This window comes from Ranitomeya variabilis, chromosome 2, assembly GCF_051348905.1.
Source record: "Ranitomeya variabilis isolate aRanVar5 chromosome 2, aRanVar5.hap1, whole genome shotgun sequence".
Lineage (NCBI taxonomy): Eukaryota > Metazoa > Chordata > Amphibia > Anura > Dendrobatidae > Ranitomeya > Ranitomeya variabilis.
Genome location: NC_135233.1, coordinates 491,304,370 through 491,319,025, shown reverse-complemented (window position 1 = coordinate 491,319,025; position 14,656 = coordinate 491,304,370).

Sequence of the window (14,656 nt, the reverse complement as noted above, 5' to 3'; positions counted from 1 at the left end):
TTCTTATTTTCATGTCACTATTCACATTGCCAATTTTAGTTTTCAGAATTTTAGATCTGGATCATCTTGCACGGTTATTTATTAACCATAGTTTAACCAAACAAGCCACTTCGGAAAATGCCCAGTTTTATCCATCAGCAAAATTAGCCATGTTTGTCACTACACTGTATGGACAGGATGATACATTTTCCTGCAACATGTCTATAGTCAAGGAACACATTTATATTGTAGGTCTCTATGGATACTAATATAATAATGATTGTCATTATCATAACTAGAGAAAGTCATTGCCATTTTTAGTCGATATATCATATAGAATGTTTCATTTCAAGCATGAGTGGTGGTAATCACACAGAATTGTACTAATAGTCATTAATAATAATGTTACAATCAGATTTAGAAGGGATTTTATGGCAAGCAGGGTGTTTTGTCATTTAGATGGTATAATTATTGCTGGCAGGCATTTGTTAGGGAGCTCCAGTCATTGTGAATAGCATTAAGAGGTCACAGATTTATTGAACTGGCAACAAAAAGAGCAAGGGCTCGAAATGTTTTAGTGCAAATCAATAACGCTTTTCAGGAGTAAGGGCAATCGAAGTGTTATAGCCGTCAGTTAAATGTAGCTTTTTTATACTTAGTAAATATCTACTCTTGTTAAATCAGCCATACTTTGATATTTTTGTGGCATCTGATTATATTCGGCTGATTTATTATATTAGCGTTGCTGTTTGTAGATCCCAAGCACATAATTGCGTGAATTCCTCCCTTTTGTGATCCGATTGGCAGGACTGTCCAGTAAAAATCTGTTGAAATGTAAAAGTTTCCTGGTTAACAGAAGATTTTACTTTATTTTCTTCAAATAATAATGATGCAATGCAGTTGTAGGGCTGGTCCACTATTCGGACAACCCCTTCTTAAATGCTATATTTCCCCATGTAAAATAAAAACACCTTATTCTCAACTCTGATATTGGCACCATTGACGTGGGTTCTACAGGGACTCGTGTGACCTTGTTATACCTCATGAGCCTTGCAGTGCGCACTCCTCTTCCTGGATGCTCAGGCTGAGTATGGGACCACAGAGCCAGGAAGAGCATCTCAGAGACTAGAGGAGCCAGCATTGAGTGGGAAAGCTCTGGCTGAGTATGGGACCACAGAGCCAGGAAGAGCATCTCAGAGACTAGAGGAGCCAGCATTGAGAGGGAAAGCTCTGGCTGAGTATGGGACCACAGAGCCAGGAAGAGCATCTCAGAGACTAGAGGAGCCAGCATTGAGAGGGAAAGCTCTGGCTGAGTATGGGACCACAGAGCCAGGAAAATCATCTCAGAGACTAGAGGAGCCAGCATTGAGAGGGAAAGCTCTGGCTGAGTATGGGACCACAGAGCCAGGAAGAGCTTCTCAGAGACTAGAGAAGCCAGCATTGAGAGGGAAAGCTCTGGCTGAAAACATGAACTTGTGCTGTACTAAAACTGCCATGGATTGTTTGTTATAAGGTAAAGTTACACTGTTAAAGCGGAATACGGTGTCTGTTCCTGAGCGTGTGATATTGTCCGGAGACGGGACTGTGGGATCAGCAGGATCTGCAAACATCAGACGGGACATTTAGTTTTCTTTGCGTGGTGCCAGGGTGTGGGAACACAACATCCCCTTGCCATGACTACCACCCTTGCCACCTCACAAATACATGATTAGAACCAAGAGTACTTGAATACAAAATCCAAGCTTAGTACAACAATCAATTGTAATATCAAGTCAACCCCATAAACAGTTGTTTTGGATGAACCTGCAACCCTACAACTCCCAGTATGTCCTAAACAATGGTAAGGAGATACTGGGAGTTGTTATTGACCGCCATTATCAGCCGGGCAAAGCACCAGAATTGGCGCATCTTTTCTGGGCAGCTGCAGGCTGCTATTTTTAGGCTGGGGCAGGGCCAATATCCATGTCCCCTTACCAACCAGAGACTACCAGCCCCCAGCTGTCTGCTTTAGCAAGATTGGTTGTCAAAAATGGAGGGGACCCCACACCGTTTTTTTTAACTACTGTATTTATTTAAATAATTAAAAAATATGGCATGGGGACCCCTTGACTCCTGATAACTAGCCTTGCTGAAGCTGACAGGTGAGGTTTGCAGCCCCCAGCTTTAAGTTTTGCCTGGCTGGTTATCAAAAGTAGGGGGGAACCCACGCCGTTTTTTTTTTTTAATTATTTACAGCGCAGGAGCAGCTGATGTATACTCCTTTCCACCGCTCCTGCTCTTACTGTTATTAGTGGCAGCAGGTCTTGGATGATGGGAGCAGTCGTCCCATCAGCTGATACCAGTGACCGGAGGTAAACTCTACACCTCCAATCACAGCTGAGCGCTCGCGCTGTCTTTTGACAGTGTGGAAACTGTGGCTCTCTGACCGGCAGGGATGATTTCACCATCAATCAGAAGCAGTGTTTTCCACGCTGTCATCTGTAATTATTACTCTATATATGCTTCCTATGGTATATAGCCTCCACACTGTCTACCATTATCAGCTATAACCGCCACACCATCAACCTTATGAACCACGGCCTATACTATGGCTGTCCCCTCTTTAATTTTCCATTACAGTTTCTATGTCTCCACACTGTCCGCCCACCATGCTAACCCCTCTCCATATTGTGCCTCTATTTCACACGGTCCACTCTCCATATCCATTCCCTGCCCCTTCCACACTATGCCCTCATACTGCCCTCCATGCTGCCGTCTTCTAACTAACCACTCCTCACACTGTCCCCTACACAGAATGATGGTCATCACAGTCGCCCATATAGTATGATATCCACAACAACCCCCAATATATAGTATGGTCACCACCAGAGCCCCCCATATACAGTATGATGTTTACAATGTTCAAAACAGCCCCCATGTATACAATGAAGGTCCCGACAACACCCCATATAGTATTAAGGCCCCTAAACAACACCCAAACAGAATGATATTCACCCCAACCCCCTATCCAGTATGGTCGCCACAGCCCCCAGTATAATGACCTCAAAAGCCCCATATACTGGTTAGTCACCACAGCTCCTCATATACTTTGCTGTCCCCCCTTCACAGTCCCTCATTTCATGGCAAAAGTACATATCTGCTCATTACATGCAACCCTGCACTGCCTCTCATTTCATGTCCCCCTGCACAGCCCCTCAGTTTATTCCCCCGTCTGCACAGCCCCTCAGTTTATTCCCCCATCTTCACAGCTCTTCAGTTTATTTCCCCCATTTACACAGCTTCTCAATTTATTTCCCCATTTGCCCAGCCCCTCATTTGATTCTCCATCTGCACAACCCGTCAGTTTTTCCCCTCCTCTGCACGACCCTTCAATTCATCCTCTCCTCTGCACAGCCCCTCAGTTTATTCCCCCCCATTAGGACAGACCCTCAGTTTACCCTCCCCATATGCACAGCTCCTCATTTTATTCCCACTCCTCTGCACAACCTATTTTATCTCCTCTCTGCAAAGCCCCTTATTTTCTTCCCCATAAGCACAGCACCTCAGTCTATATCCCCATTAGCCAAACCCCTCCCCTCATTTTAGCCTCCTCCATCTGCACATTCCCTCTTCTCAATTTCTGCCCCCTGCACTGTAATATAAGAATTGAACAAAAAAAGCAAATTAAACTAATACTCACATAATCAGGCTCCACCATCTCTTCTGTGAAGTGCAGCAGTGGATGCTGGACGGTGGAATGACGTCAATATACCGCGCCATCCAACATCCCCTGCGTGCGCCTTCTCCAACAAGGCGCTGGTCAGAAGTGACCTGCATTTTGCTGGAGAGCCTGACGGAGCTTGGGGGATGCTGTGTGTGCCAGGCGGCGCACACATCAATTGCATTTGCGTCTGATATATGCGAATGCAATTGAGAGCAGGGAGGGAGCGACGGCCGCTGGCCGCTGCACCTGTACTGTGAACGTAAAACTGGATATTTTGAGTCCATATTGAAATATACAAAATGCATTCAGACTTTGACAGAGCAGCATTGCTGGTCATACATTTACAGACAGACAATGTTCATAGTGACACAATCTTGAGAACTGTTTATTTATTGTCTGAAAGATTTTACGTCACAAATAGTTCTATGTTTTTCTGTTTGTTGTTTGTTATTGTAAAACATGGAGGTTTATTTAACCTATCTGTTGTGGACTTATGTAATCCTTGGGAGCTTTTATATTTTGTGGATTTATTGTCCCAGTGTCTGATGTTTGCCTGGTATCTCTGATTCATCTTATCCCAAAAGCTGGCCACTAGAGGGTGAGGCTGAAACCAGAGTTACACAGTGTTACAGAACCCCCCAGTACCCAGAATATGTTGTGCAGTTATATGTATGTATAATAGGTTCCATGTGAGATGCATGTCCCTAATGCATCAGCCCACAGGCTGCGCCCCTGGACAGAGGGGACAAGATATCCCCCTTCTGACCTCCCCCACCTTTGTAATTCCCACAGTAAATATCGGCAGGCTCCGGCCACCTGCGGATATTGTAATGTATGTCTGACCTGCCGCTTTTCAATTGGCCTGCCCTCTGTATCTGTGTGATATATTCTGTGTCCTGTGAGTAAAGCGTTGTCACACTGGAAATACGTGGAGAAGCGGTGATCTTTTATATGCGCCCATCTAACCAAGCAATTCCAGCCAGCGTCCTTCATTCAGACTCCAGCCAAAGCTGAGTGGACCTCCTGAAACATGGGGTGGTACTGAAAGAGGTACTCCAGCACGGTAGACCCCGTTACACTGGTGGCAGACAGCGGGATGTGATACCCCGTCTACAGGAGGAAAGGAATGAATGGAAAACAACTACCAGAAGTTAAAGAGGACTACATTAAAAGATCTGGTGGAAGCCCGAGGGTTAATCACCAGCAACAAAACAAAAGCGTATTTGATAGCAGCCATCATGGAACACAAAAGTGTAGTGCCCCTCAATGTGAACTGGAGGAGACTGAATTCCAGAGGGAGGTAAAGAACAGACTGGCATTCTATGGCCCAAACCCTGCAGTAGAGATCATACGAGAGGTGATGGCTGATGTGCGTACTGATCTGAAGGAAAAGATGGTCGAGCGGACCAGGATAGAGCTAGCCAAGATGGAGATGGCAGAGCGGACCAAAGTGGAGCTGGCAAGATGGAAATGGCAGAGCGGAGAGAGGAGAGTCAGTGAGCAGGGGGAGCTCTGGCCTTTGCCCAGGTACCTTCAACAGCAAACCACAAAAAGATCCAGTATAATGCCTTCCGACAGCTGGGGGAGGCAGAGGAAGACATTGATGGCTTTCTGCAGGACTTTGCAGTGTGCCCTTCATCAAGTGAAGCCAGAGGAACGGGTTCAGATTCTGGCCAGCAAGCTGACAGGCCGGGCAGCGGACGCCTATCACACGGTACCTGATGAGGACTGTATGGACTATGAGCGGATCAAAGAAGTGATCTTGCTGACACCAGAGGCATACCGCTAAAAGTTCCGTGGACTTATAAAACGGGTAACCGATACCCATGCTGAATGGGCCTGTAAATTACGGCGGTCACTGCTACAGTGGGTACAAGGGAGCCAAGCAACCTCTAAGGAGGACATCCTCCAGCTCTTCTTGTCAGAACGATTCTTTAATGGACTAACCCCCGAGACACAGGAATGGCTTTGGGACAGGCGGCCAATGACTCTTGAGTAGGCCGCTCGTCTGGCCGATAAACATCATGATGCCAGGAGGCCTCAGTTGTCCGGATCAAAGATGGTCACTAGGGGTCCGCCCATGGACCTGGAGGCCCCCAAACTACAGAAGATTGTAGGGGGACCAGCTAAAAACCCAGCCTACCACAGTCCCCCGGGGCGCGATGCCACACCTGCCATCAACTGGGCCACCTGCAAAGACAATGTCCCAACCGGACTCAGCATACCCAGTGGCCAAAGGTGGGAGCAGCTACCTTCAGCCGGGCCGCTGTACACTGCTACCAAGATGAAGCTGACCCGGCATTGGGGGCTGCGACTAACAAGGGGGTGGAAGAGATGGAGGAAGTACTGCATGAAGTAGACCCCGTGCAAGCAGCCCGGGCAGATAATCGACAACAGCATCGACAGGTTGTGTGGGTTAATGGGAAACGTATGCAGGGACTAAGAGATTCCAGGGCAACTTTGACCCTTGTGACGCCTCATCTCTTCCGGGACCAATAGAAGACAGACCGGACAGTGGCAGTCTGTGTAGCAGGGGGAGCCATACATCGACTGCCCACTGACAGGATTCACCTGAACTGGGGAGTCGTGGATGGCCTTGTTGAGGTCGGCTTGATGGAGCATTTGCCTGCAGACGTCTTGCTGGGAAATGACTTGGGGCCCATGTTGTCTGCCTTCTCGGTTGCCCCTCTGGCTGAGACATATCCTGTGACCACCCGGAGACAAGCTCGAGCTGCGGAGGCGGAATCGCACTCAGAGGAGGCCCAGGTAAGACATCCCAGCCCTACACGTATTCCCATAGCCAGACACATTTCTTGGGCCACCCCAGCTGAATGTAAGAGGGAGTTACTTGAGGATCCTTCATTGGAGGGATATCGTGGGAAGGCACAGGAGGGGAGAGGGGTACTGGAAGGGGAACAGTTTGTATGGAAGCAGGGACTCCTCTACCGGATCACAGAGCAGCCCTACTGTTGTGGATTCTGTTTGTGGGCTCCCTCTGATTTTGGCGGACGTTTTGTGCCAAGATGGGCATTGATTTGTCTTTCTCGTCTGCATTCCATCCTCAGACGAATGGCCAGACGGAGCGAACTAATCAGACCTTGGAAACTTATTTGAGGTGTTTTGTTTCTGCTGATCAAGATGACTGGGTTGCTTTTTTGCCACTGGCCGAATTTGCTCTTAATAATCGGGCTAGTTCTGCCACGTTGGTCTCTCCTTTTTTTTGTAATTCGGGGTTTCATCCTCGTTTTTCCTCTGGTCAGGTGGAGCCTTCGGATTGTCCTGGAGTGGACGTGGTGGTGGACAGGCTACATCAGATTTGGAATCAGGTGGTGGACAATTTGAAGTTATCTCAGGAGAAGACTCAGCAGTTTGCTAATCGCCGTCGCCGCGTGGGTCCCCGACTTCTTGTTGGGGATTTGGTGTGGTTGTCTTCTCGTTTTGTCCCTATGAAGGTCTCTTCTCCTAAGTTCAAGCCTCGGTTCATCGGTCCTTATAGGATCTCGGAGATTCTTAACCCTGTATCTTTTCGTTTGGATCTCCCAGCATCGTTTGCTATTCATAATGTGTTCCATCGGTCGTTGTTGCGGAGGTATGAGGTGCCCGTTGTTCCTTCGGTTGAGCCTCCTGCTCCGGTGCTGGTGGAGGGAGAATTGGAGTATGTTGTTGAGAAGATCTTGGATTCTCGTGTTTCCAGACGCAAACTCCAGTATTTGGTTAAGTGGAAGGGTTATGGTCAGGAGGATAATTCTTGGGTGGTCGCCTCCGATGTTCATGCGACTGATTTGGTCCGCGCCTTCCATAGAGCTCACCCTGATCGCCCTGGGGGTTCTCGTGAGGGTTCGGTGACCCCTCCTCAAGGGGGGGGGTACTGTTGTGGATTCTGTTTGTGGGCTCCCTCTGGTGGTTACTGCTGGTACTGGGTGACTTTGGTGGGTTGCGGCCTTTGGTTTCCACCTGTCCATCAGAGGCTGGGTGTTTCCTATTTTACCTGGCCTTTCTGTCATTCCCTTGCCGGCTATCAATGTATTCAGATGTGCTCTGTTTAGTTCCTGCATACCTGCTCCCAGATCTTTCAGGATAAGCTAAGTGCTGATTTTCAGTTGTTTGGTTTTTTAGTCCAGCTTGCTTATTATGTCTCTATGCTAGCTGGTAGCTCTAGTGGACTGAGGTTCTCCCCATGTGCCATGAGTTGGCACATGGGTTCTTGTAATCTCAGGATGGTTTTTTGATTAGGGTTTTTTGCTGACCGCTCAGACCCCTTTTGTATCGTTCTGCTTTCTAGTTTACAGCGGGCCTCAATTTGCTAAACCTATATATATCATCTCTATGTGTGTGCCTTCCTCTCATTTCACCGTCAATACATGTGGGGGGCAACTATACCTTTTGGGGTTCATTCCTCTGGAGGCAAGTGAGGTCTTTATTTTCTCTGCAGTACTAGTTAGCTCTTAGGCTGGTGCGTGGCGTCTAGAACCAACGTAGGCACGCTCCCTGGCTATCTCTAGTTGCGTTTGTCAGGCGTAGGGCAGCGGTCAGCTCAGGTTCCATCACCCTAGAGCTCGTCCGTTATTTATTTGTATCTTGCTTGTCCTGTGCTATCCCTAGCCATTGGGATTCATGACAGTATAGCCGGCCCACAAAGTGTTAATTGTTTGGGCTGAAGCAGGAGAAAAAGAAGTGTTTAAGGGAAATTTTTTTTTTTTTTTTTTCCCTTCAGAGTTTTGCTGCCTAGCCCTTAATTGCTGTCTAGCTGCTTCTTACCTCCTCTTAACTAGTGTTGAGCGATACCGTCCGATACTTGAAAGTATCGGTATCGGAAAGTATCGGCCGATACCGGCAAAGTATCGGATCCAATCCGATACCGATACCCGATACCAATACAAGTCAATGGGACTCAAGTATCGGACGGTATTCCTGATGGTTCCCAGGGTCTGAAGGAGAGGAAACTCTCCTTCAGGCCCTGGGAACCATATTAATGTGTAAAATAAAGAATTAAAATAAAAAATATTGCTATACTCACCTGTCCGACGCAGCCGGGACCTCAGCGAGGGAACCGGCAGCGTTGTTTGTTTAAAATTCGCGCTTTTACTTGGTTACGTGAAGTCCCGGCTTGTGATTGGTCAGGGCGGCCATGTTGCCGGGACGCGGACCAATCACAGCAAGCCGTGACGAAATTACGTCACGGCTTGCTGTGATTGGTCCGCGTCCCGGCAACATGGCCGCCATTAACCAATCACAAGCCGTGACGTCACGGGAGGCTGGACACGCGCGTATTTTAAAAAGCGCGCGTGTCCAGCCTCCAGTGACGTCCCGGCTTGTGATTGGTTAATGGCGGCCATGTTGCCGGGACGTCACTGGAGGCTGGACACGCGCGCTTTTCAAAATACGCGCATGTCCAGCCTCCCGTGACGTCCCGGCTTGTGATTGGTTAATGGCGGCCATGTTGCCGGGACGTCACTGGAGGCTGGACACGCGCGCTTTTCAAAATACGCGCATGTCCAGCCTCCCGTGACGTCCCGGCTTGTGATTGGTTAATGGCGGCCATGTTGCCGGGACGTCACTGGAGGCTGGACACGCGCGCTTTTCAAAATACGCGCATGTCCAGCCTCCCGTGACGTCCCGGCTTGTGATTGGTTAATGGCGGCCATGTTGCCGGGACGTCACTGGAGGCTGGACACGCGCGCTTTTCAAAATACGCGCATGTCCAGCCTCCCGTGACGTCACGGCTTGTGATTGGTTAATGGCGGCCATGTTGCCGGGACGCGGACCAATCACAGCAAGCCGTGACGTAATTTCGTCACGGCTTGCTGTGATTGGTCCGCGTCCCGGCAACATGGCCGCCCTGACCAATCACAAGCCGGGACTTCACGTAACCAAGTAAAAGCGCGAAATTTAAACAAACAACGCTGCCGGTTCCCTCGCTGAGGTCCCGGCTGCGTCGGACAGGTGAGTATAGCGATATTTTTTATTTTAATTCTCTTTTTTACACATTATTACATTAATGTTGTTGCGATACCCGATACCCGATACCACAAAAGTATCGGATCTCGGTATCGGAAATTCCGATACAGCAAGTATCGGCCGATACCCGATACTTGCAGTATCGGAATGCTCAACACTACTCTTAACCCTTGAATGGCTCTGATCTTAGCTGTTTAACATGGATGTCCAGAGTTTGGCTTCCAGCCTGAGTAATCTCGCGGCAAAAGTTCAAAATATACAGGATTTTGTTGTTCACACTCCCATGTCTGAACCTAGAATTCCTATTCCAGAGTTCTTTTCTGGAGATAGATCTACCTTCCTGAATTTCAGGAACAATTGTAAATTGTTTCTTTCTTTAAAAACTCGCTCCTCTGGAGACCCTGCTCAACAGGTCAGGATTGTAATATCTTTCCTGCAGGGCGACCCTCAGAATTGGGCATTTGCATTGGCACCAGGGGATCCTGCATTGCTCAGTGTGGATGCGTTTTTTCTGGCATTGGGATTGCTCTATGAGGAACCTAACCTGGAGATTCAGGCTGAAAAGGCTTTGTTAGCCCTCTCTCAGGGGCATGATGAAGCGGAAATATATTGTCAAAAATTTCGGAAATGGTCGGTGCTTACTCAGTGGAATGAGTGCGCCCTGGCTGCAAACTTCAAAAATGGTCTTTCTGAGGCCATTAAGGATATTATGGTGGGGTTCCCTACGCCTACAGGTCTGAATGAGTCTATGGCTATGGCCATTCAGATTGATCGGCGTTTACGGGAGCGCAAACCCGTGCACCAGTTGGCGGTGTCTTCTGAACAGGCACCTGAGACTATGCAATGTGATAGAATTCAGTCCAGAAGTGAACGGCAAAATTATAGGCGGAAAAATGGATTGTGTTTTTATTGTGGTGATTCAGCTCATGTTATATCAGCATGCTCTAAACGCACAAAAAGGGTTGATAAATCTTTTGCCATTGGTACTCTGCAGCCTAAGTTCATTTTGTCTGTGACTCTGATTTTTTCACTGTCTTCCATTTCCGTCGATGCCTATGTGGATTCGGGCGCTGCCCTGAGTCTTATGGATTGGTCATTTGCTAAACGCTGCAGTTTTAGTCTGGAGCCTCTGGAAGTTCCTATTCCTCTGAAGGGAATTGACTCTACACCATTGGCTATGAATAAACCGCAGTATTGGACACAAGTGACCATGCGCATGACTCCCGTTCATCAGGAGGTGATTCGCTTCCTTGTACTGTATAATTTACATGATGTAGTAGTGCTTGGTCTGCCATGGTTACAAACTCATAATCCTGTCCTGGACTGGAAAACAATGTCTGTGTTAAGCTGGGGATGTCAGGGGGTTCATGATCATGCACCTCCGATTTCAATCGCTTCATCTACTCCTTCTGAGATCCCTGCGTTTTTGTCTGACTATAGGGATGTTTTTGAGGAGCCTAAGCTCAATTCGCTCCCTCCTCATAGAGATTGTGACTGTGCTATAGAATTGATTCCTGGCAGTAAGTTCCCTAAGGGTCGTTTATTTAATCTGTCACTGCCAGAGCATACTGCTATGCGGAATTATATTAAGGAGTCCTTGGAAAAGGGACATATTCGTCCATCTTCGTCCCCTCTGGGAGCAGGTTTTTTTTTCGTGGCAAAAAAAGATGGTTCCCTGAGGCCTTGTATAGATTATCGCCTTCTGAATAAGATTACAGTCAAATATCAGTATCCATTGCCATTATTGACTGATTTGTTTGCTCGCATTAAGGGGGCTAGGTGGTTCACTAAGATAGATCTTCGCGGTGCGTATAATCTGGTGCGGATAAAACAGGGTGATGAGTGGAAAACCGCATTTAATACGCCTGAGGGCCATTTTGAGTATTTGGTAATGCCTTTTGGGCTCTCCAATGCTCCGTCAGTCTTTCAGTCCTTTATGCACAATATTTTCCGTGAATATCTGGATAAGTTTATGATTGTGTATTTGGATGATATTTTGGTGTTTTCTGATGACTGGGAGTCTCATGTTCTACAGGTCAGGAAGGTGTTTCAGGTTCTGCGGGCCAATTCTCTGTATGTGAAGGGCTCAAAGTGTCTCTTCGGAGTCCAGAAGATTTCTTTTTTGGGGTACATTTTTTCTCCTTCTACTATTGAGATGGATCCCGTCAAGGTTCAGGCGATTTGTGACTGGACACAACCTACATCTGTTAAGAGCCTTCAGAAGTTCTTGGGGTTTGCTAATTTTTATCGTCGGTTCATTGCTAATTTTTCCAGTATTGTTAAACCTTTGACTGATTTGACTAAAAAGGGTGCTGATGTTGCTAATTGGTCTCCTGCTGCCGTGGAGGCCTTTCAGGAACTTAAGCGCCGGTTTTCTTCTGCTCCTGTGTTGTGTCAACCAGATGTTTCACTTCCTTTTCAGGTTGAGGTTGATGCTTCCGAGATTGGAGCGGGGGCGGTTTTGTCACAGAGAAGTTCTAATGGCTCGGTGATGAAGCCATGTGCATTCTTCTCTAGAAAATTCTCGCCCGCCGAGCGCAATTATGATGTGGGTAATCGGGAGCTTTTGGCCATGAAGTGGGCATTTGAGGAGTGGCGTCATTGGCTTGAGGGTGCTCAACATCGTGTGGTGGTCTTGACTGCTCATAAGAATCTCATTTACCTTGAGTCTGCCAGGCGTTTGAATCCTAGACAGGCTCGTTGGTCGTTGTTTTTTTCTCGTTTCAATTTCGTGGTTTCATACTTGCCAGGTTCAAAGAATGTGAAGGCAGATGCTCTTTCCAGGAGTTTTGTGCCTGACTCTCCTGGAGACTCTGGGCCTACTGGTATCCTTAGGGATGGGGTAATATTGTCCGCCGTATCCCCAGACTTGCGACGTGCATTGCAGGAGTTTCAGGTGGATAAACCGGATCGTTGTCCACCAGAAAGACTGTTTGTTCCGGATGATTGGACCAGTAGAGTCATCTCCGAGGTCCATTCTTCTGTGTTGGCTGGTCATCCTGGAATATTTGGTACTAGAGACCTGGTGGCCAGGTCTTTTTGGTGGCCTTCCTTGTCTAGGGATGTGCGTACCTTTGTGCAGTCTTGTGAAGTGTGTGCTCGAGCTAAGCCTTGCTGTTCTCGGGCCAGTGGGTTGTTGTTATCCTTGCCCATCCCGAAGAGGCCTTGGACGCACATTTCCATGGATTTTATTTCTGATCTCCCGGTTTCACAGAAAATGTCTGTTATCTGGGTTGTGTGTGACCGCTTTTCTAAGATGGTTCATTTGGTGCCCTTGCCTAAGTTGCCTTCCTCCTCTGAGTTGGTCCCTTTATTTTTTCAGAACGTGGTTCGTTTGCATGGGATTCCGGAGAATATCGTTTCTGACAGGGGATCCCAGTTTGTGTCTAGATTTTGGCGGACGTTTTGTGCCAAGATGGGCATTGATTTGTCTTTCTCGTCTGCATTCCATCCTCAGACGAATGGCCAGACGGAGCGAACTAATCAGACCTTGGAAACTTATTTGAGGTGTTTTGTTTCTGCTGATCAAGATGACTGGGTTGCTTTTTTGCCACTGGCCGAATTTGCTCTTAATAATCGGGCTAGTTCTGCCACGTTGGTCTCTCCTTTTTTTTGTAATTCGGGGTTTCATCCTCATTTTTCCTCTGGTCAGGTGGAGCCTTCGGATTGTCCTGGAGTGGACGTGGTGGTGGACAGGCTACATCAGAATTGGAATCAGGTGGTGGACAATTTGAAGTTATCTCAGGAGAAGACTCAGCAGTTTGCTAATCGCCGTCGCCGCGTGGGTCCCCAACTTCTTGTTGGGGATTTGGTGTGGTTGTCTTCTCGTTTTGTCCCTATGAAGGTCTCTTCTCCTAAGTTCAAGCCTCGGTTCATCGGTCCTTATAGGATCTCGGAGATTCTTAACCCTGTATCTTTTCGTTTGGATCTCCCAGCATCGTTTGCTATTCATAATGTGTTCCATCGGTCGTTGTTGCGGAGGTATGAGGTGCCCGTTGTTCCTTCGGTTGAGCCTCCTGCTCCGGTGCTGGTGGAGGGAGAATTGGAGTATGTTGTTGAGAAGATCTTGGATTCTCGTGTTTCCAGACGCAAACTCCAGTATTTGGTTAAGTGGAAGGGTTATGGTCAGGAGGATAATTCTTGGGTGGTCGCCTCCGATGTTCATGCGACTGATTTGGTCCGCGCCTTCCATAGAGCTCACCCTGATCGCCCTGGGGGTTCTCGTGAGAGTTCGGTGACCCCTCCTCAAGGGGGGGGTACTGTTGTGGATTCTGTTTGTGGGCTCCCTCTGGTGGTTACTGCTGGTACTGGGTGACTTTGGTGGGTTGCGGCCTTTGGTTTCCACCTGTCCATCAGAGGCTGGGTGTTTCCTATTTTACCTGGCCTTTCTGTCATTCCCTTGCCGGCTATCAATGTATTCAGATGTGCTCTGTTTAGTTCCTGCATACCTGCTCCCAGATCTTTCAGGATAAGCTAAGTGCTGATTTTCAGTTGTTTGTTTTTTTAGTCCAGCTTGCTTATTATGTCTCTATGCTAGCTGGTAGCTCTAGTGGACTGAGGTTCTCCCCATGTGCCATGAGTTGGCACATGGGTTCTTGTAATCTCAGGATGGTTTTTTGATTAGGGTTTTTTGCTGACCGCTCAGACCCCTTTTGTATCGTTCTGCTTTCTAGTTTACAGCGGGCCTCAATTTGCTAAACCTATATATATCATCTCTATGTGTGTGCCTTCCTCTCATTTCACCGTCAATACATGTGGGGGGCAACTATACCTTTTGGGGTTCATTCCTCTGGAGGCAAGTGAGGTCTTTATTTTCTCTGCAGTACTAGTTAGCTCTTAGGCTGGTGCGTGGCGTCTAGAACCAACGTAGGCACGCTCCCTGGCTATCTCTAGTTGCGTTTGTCAGGCGTAGGGCAGCGGTCAGCCCAGGTTCCATCACCCTAGAGCTCGTCCGTTATTTATTTGTATCTTGCTTGTCCTGTGCTATCCCTAGCCATTGGGATTCATGACACTCTA